We start from the raw sequence: 6,000 nt of genomic DNA on the forward strand, positions 1-6,000 counted from the left end.
AGGTGCATGGTGATTGGTTTTTTTTTCAGTCTGGTAATATTGTCTTGGGATGTAGTGCTAAATGCATGGTTGAATTATGCCTATTGATATAGTTATGTGACATGTGGTGCTTAGACCAAATCACCTGTGGTGCTTAATTTTTTATGGTTTTTTAGACATTTTGATAATGTCAGGAGATAAGGTGCATAATAATTTGGTTTTTATTCAGTCTGGTAAAAGTGTCTTGGGATGTAGTGCTAAATGCATGGTTGAATTATGCCTATTGATATTGTTTTGTGATATGTGGTGCTTAGACCAATTCACCTGTGGCGCTTAATTGTTTATGGTTTTTTAGACATTTTGATAATGTCAGGAGATAAGGTGCATGGTGATTGGTTTTTATTCAGTCTGGTAATATTGTCTTGGGATGTAATGCTAAATGCATGGTTGAATTATGCCTATTGTTACTATTATGTGGCATGTGGTGCTTAGACCAAATCACCCGTGGTGCTTAATTATATATGGTGTTTTAGACATTTTGATAATGTCAGGAGATAAGGTGCATAATAATTTGGTTTTTATTCAGTCTGGTAATATTGTCTTGGGATGTAATGCTAAATGCATGGTTGAATTATGCCTATTGTTACTATTATGTGGCATGTGGTGCTTAGACCAATTCACCTGTGGTGCTTAATTGTTTATGGTTTTTTAGACATTTTGATAATGTCAGGAGATAAAGTGCATGATAATTTGGTTTTTATTCAGTCTGGTAAAAGTGTCTTGGGATGTAGTGCTAAATGCATGGTTGAATTATGCCTATTGTTTCTATTATGTGGCATGTGGTGCTTAGACCAAATCACCTGTGGTGCTTAATTATATATGGTTTTTTAGACATTTTGATAATGTCAGGAGATAAGGTGCATGGTGATTGGTTTTTATTCAGTCTGGTAATATTGTCTTGGGATGTAATGCTAAATGCATGGTTGAATTATGCCTATTGATATAGTTATGTGACATGTGGTGCTTAGACCAAATCACCTGTGGTGCCTAATTATATATGGTTTTGAGACACTTTGATAGTGTTAGAAGATGAAATGCATGGCGATTGTTTTTCTGTTCAGTCTGATAATATTGTCTTGGGATGTAATACTAAATGTAAGGCTGAATTATGCCTATTGTTACTATTATGTGGCATGTGGTGCTTAGACCAAATCACCTGTGGTGCTTAATTATATATGGTTTTTGAGACACTTTGATAGTGTTAGGATATGAGATGCATGGTGATTGGTTTTTTATTTGAGTTTGATAATGTTAAGAGTGGTACATTAGGTTATCTGGTCAAAATTAGACCAATGTGATATGATGTCATACTTTGGTGTCTGTCCATCCGTGTGTCAATTTACTTTATCAAATTTGTGTAGTTGTTTTGTTTTGTATTCACAAATAATAATTAGAATGAGTGAAATTTTGACACCTTTTTAGTCCTCCATCATCAGATGGTTGGCTCATGTTGAAATTGCATTTTGTCTGGTCTTTGCTGTCCGTCTGTTTGTCCATCCATCTATCTATCCGTTGATAATTCATGTTGGCGCTATTTTCCAAAAAAAAAAAAAATCGATCTAAATCTATAACTTTACTAAACCGGCGAGTAAAATTTACGATTTTCACATGTGAATCACAACATAATAATGCAAAAACATCGTCTGGTTTGGGTTTTTGTCCACGTATTAGTCGCACTGGTGTAGATGTCGCCCTCCCGATTTTCTGGGGAAACATTGCGACTTATACTCCGGAAAATACGGTACTGTAGGATATTGTATTTTTATGCATATGTTCTCCTGGAACTGGTGTTTCGACAAGATTTCATTAGTGAAGTTTTACTCCGTTATTGTTATTCTCAGATAGTACTGAAGGGATACGTGTAAAAGAATTATATACAGGCTCTTCTTGGACGCATTTAAGGATTGACAAGAAAACAAGGTGATCGATAAGCAGTCATTTTGGATTTTGACAATTAAAATTTATTATTTCAAAAAGACTCGGTACTACATATTTGATATGGATGTTCCTCTTTGTTTCCGCATAGCGTGCATTTTCTTGCAGCTTCTTCTTAACATTACACAGGTATTTAAAACTGGAGAACTGGATGTTAAGTATGAAACAATGTTAAAACGGAGATGAAACGAACAATTCTGAATGAACAAATGCACCAGTAAATACAGATGACTACTTTATACAATTATTAACAAGAATCGGAACGAAAAAAGAACACACTTACATAATTAAACATATGTTTATATCACATTATGTCAGAGAACTTAGTCTAATATGTAACGGGACCATACATAAATGTACATATTATTGATAATTTTGAAATTTACATCTCTACAGCTATGAAATGATTTATGAAATTCTTTTTTGTCAGATTCAAATACAAAGGATCATTGATTTACAATTTATTATGAGTTAGTGAGACAAAGTTGGTTGGATTTGGCAAAATATGGTTGCCATTAGAAATAATAAAAAAAAATCTGTGGTTGAACTATAAAGGCCACTGGCTAACAAAGTACTGGGTTAAAATAAATACACCAAAGAACAAGAGGACCAATGGGCCTTAACAGTCACTTGCTAGATATACAATACATATATATGTAGTAGAAATAAAGTGCACGGTAAGCCCAGTAGGTTGTTAAAGATTGCAACCTATTTGATCCCTGAGACTTTGAATGAAAGTCAAGGTCATTCATGTGAACAAACTAGGTAGCACTTCATCACAGCATGGTACAGCTTCAATATCAGTATTTAAGCCTCTTACTTATTGACAAGAGGTCATTTATTAGATTTAAGCCTTTTTGATCCCCGTGACCTTGAATGAATGTCAATGTCATTCATTTGAACCAACTTGGTAGCCTTTCATCCCAGTATGCTACAGGCTAGAGCTGTAGCATGTAGCATAATGGAGATAACACGAACCTACAGGTTTTGTACAGAAAACATCACGTTTTTGCAAGTTGTTCTCCTGTAACATATAAACAATTTTAATGAACTACTGAAAGGCGATGGATCATATATGTCAGAATTGCACTGGGCTTTGCAATAAATGTGTTGCTCTTTATCAACTGCCTGATTTTTTTCCAATTAGGGGACAATCTGCTAACTTTCACGCTCTACAGTACATTTCATGTGTCTTGGAATGACGTATGTCCACTTGGAACCAATGTTACAACCCACTTTGGAAAAGTAATGCACTTTGAAACATTATTTCAATATAAGTGGGTTAAGAAGATGCATTGTATTTTTTCATACTGCGTTTTTTTATGTCCTTTTAAATATAAGTCATTATCCCTTTAGATATGCATATTGCTATGTAATTTTCCCATTGCATAATGATTTAAAAATCCATCTATTGTGAACTTGTGATAGGATTATCGCGATAACTTATAAGTATATTCAAAATTATTTGTGATGTGTACCATATTTTAACGCACTTTGAAGTAATTTTTCAAAGTGCGTTAGTTTTTCAAAGTGGGTTGTAACAAACCAAGTATGATGAAAATGATAAGATTCTCTGTTGAGGCATTAAATATGCCACTTGCATTGTCATATCATACTTTGGAACTAAAAATGATCAGTTAAACGAAATTTGATGTTGTGGATGAAATGAAAACAAAAACATAAAAGACGCATATCACATTAGCTGTCCTGTTCCAAACACGCTGTGTTTTATGTTCTCGATATTTGCATTTTATTATTTTAGTTTATTGTAACTTGAAGCGAAAATTACATCCTGTTCATGAACGATGCATTAAGTATTCAAGCAGATCCAAGTGATCAACGGAATCTTGCAGAGTCAGCAGCAAATCCAGGCCTGTGAAAATAAAATAATCCACTAGTTTTCATATTCTTTTCACACAATGCACATTCACAAGGACAGAATTCTACAAAATAAATCAAAACTCATAACGGCAAATATCAATAAAAAAATTTACATGTACAGGAAAGTGTAAGAGGGACAATTTCTTTTGAAATAATTACATAATGCTTGATAATTATCGATATATCCCAAATATCTCCAAGTGCAAATGATTAGTGTGGACATTCATCGTTAATTCTTTAAAAGGGTCGATGATCTATATTGAATGGTTTAACACCAGAAAAGGAAAGAACATGACTATGACAGTAATTATTACTTGGCTTCTTCCAAATCCACAATAAAGGGTTAATTTATTTTATGCTAATAGTTGCTGTTATTTAAGGGGTTTTTCAAGCTAATTAACTATACTGCATTGATTGATACCTTCCAGGATTCAAACGTTTGGGTTTGTTTTGCTCATAACTTTCAAAATCGAGTACATGTAGATATATATATATCCCTTTCATGATCCAAATGGTTTCACTACTGTATATTTTCCCTCTATATTTCTTTCACTGAATATGATTTTTTTTCGGTGCAAGTATAGAATTCATCACTTATAAAAAAAACGTTTTATGTAAAGAAAGATTTAATCTTTAGTATGCTAGTACTTAGTTACATACACTTTTCTATTTGTTTATTCAGGATCCACCTTCAATTTAGAAAGTTTTGTGTGTTTCCTAATAAAGGCATTTATTTTTTAACGTAAGCTATCCAATGTTCGAACCCTATATCCTGTGGGGTGGGGTGGGGGTCGAATCAGTCCCATTTATATTAAATGTTATTGTTGTACACCATATTTGGTTCAATTCCAAACAAGCGTTCAGAAATATTCCCCATTTGGAGCCCTATTCCTCAATACCCAGGGTCGGATCCACCTTATTTGTATACAAGAGGTCCATGGGCCTTAAAGGTCATCTGACTAAGGCAATACAAAAGAACTTTTATAATAGAAGAAGTCCAGGTTCTAATATATTTGATGAATTAGAGCACCAATGAAGGTCCCTTGATCCCCACCATGCTACAAGTTCAATATCCAGTATCTAGGTTTCTTAGTTATTTACAAGATACCGTATTAAAGATTTTTGACCTATTTGACAGCTGTGACCTTGAATTAAGATCAAGGTAATTCATTTGAACAAACTTGATAATCCTTCATCACAGCATGCTACAGGCCAAATATCAGTACCATGGGACTTTCGGCTATTGGGAAGAAGTCGTTTGAAAGAAAAATGTACGCACGGCGGTCAGATGACCTAAAAATAATAATGTTACATGTATTTCTTACTAAATTTTGTAGTGATCCGCAATAGGGTTAAGGAGGAGTAGGCTTTTCATCCTGACCTTCAATCAGGTGACCTAAAACAACATATCGTGAATCTTACACATATTTATGAATTAATACAAGAAATATATTTTCATACGTTTTAGATGTCATGTACTGTAACCTTCATTAATATAATGAAATGCAAAAGGTCTGTGAATACCCAGACAAAATTAACTTATTTGCATCTTTCATCTTTATTGACCAACAGGCACCACAACACTGATACCTGGTATATTATAGGCACCATGACATTATTGACCAACAAGCACTACAACACTAATGTCTGGTATATTATAGGCACCATGACATTGTTGACCAACAAGCACCACAACACTAATACCTGATATATTATAGGCACCATGACATTGTTGACCAACAAGCACCACATAACTAATACCTGGTATATTATAGGCACCATGACATTATTGACCAACAAGCACCACAACACTAATGTCTGGTATATTATAGGCACCATGACATTGTTGACCAACAAGCACCACAACACTAATACCTGATATATTATAGGCACCATGACATTGTTGACCAACAAGCACCACAACACTAATGTCTGGTATATTATAAGCACCATGACATTATTGACCAACAAACACCACAACACTTATACCTTGTATATTATATAAGCACCATGACATTATTGACCAACAAGCACCACAACACTAATACCTGGTATATTATAGGCACCATGACATTATTGACCAACAAGCACCACAACACTAATACCTGGTATATTATAAGCACCATGACATTATTGACCAACAAG

At 34.0% G+C, this 6,000-nt stretch overlaps 1 long non-coding RNA gene across 1 annotated transcript; it reads right to left on the minus strand.

Moving 5' to 3' along the window:
• Positions 1 to 3,716: 3,716 nt before the first annotated feature.
• LOC138318585 (uncharacterized) lies at positions 3,717 to 5,328 on the minus strand. The gene is made up of 2 exons (XR_011207890.1): positions 5,181 to 5,328; positions 3,717 to 3,847 (listed from the first exon to the last, which is right to left on the minus strand). It is a non-coding gene; the product is annotated as an uncharacterized lncRNA (long non-coding RNA).
• Between the last annotated feature and the right edge of the window lie 672 nt (positions 5,329 to 6,000).

Source organism: Argopecten irradians, chromosome 3 (assembly GCF_041381155.1).
Source record: "Argopecten irradians isolate NY chromosome 3, Ai_NY, whole genome shotgun sequence".
NCBI classification, from domain to species: Eukaryota; Metazoa; Mollusca; class Bivalvia; order Pectinida; family Pectinidae; genus Argopecten; species Argopecten irradians.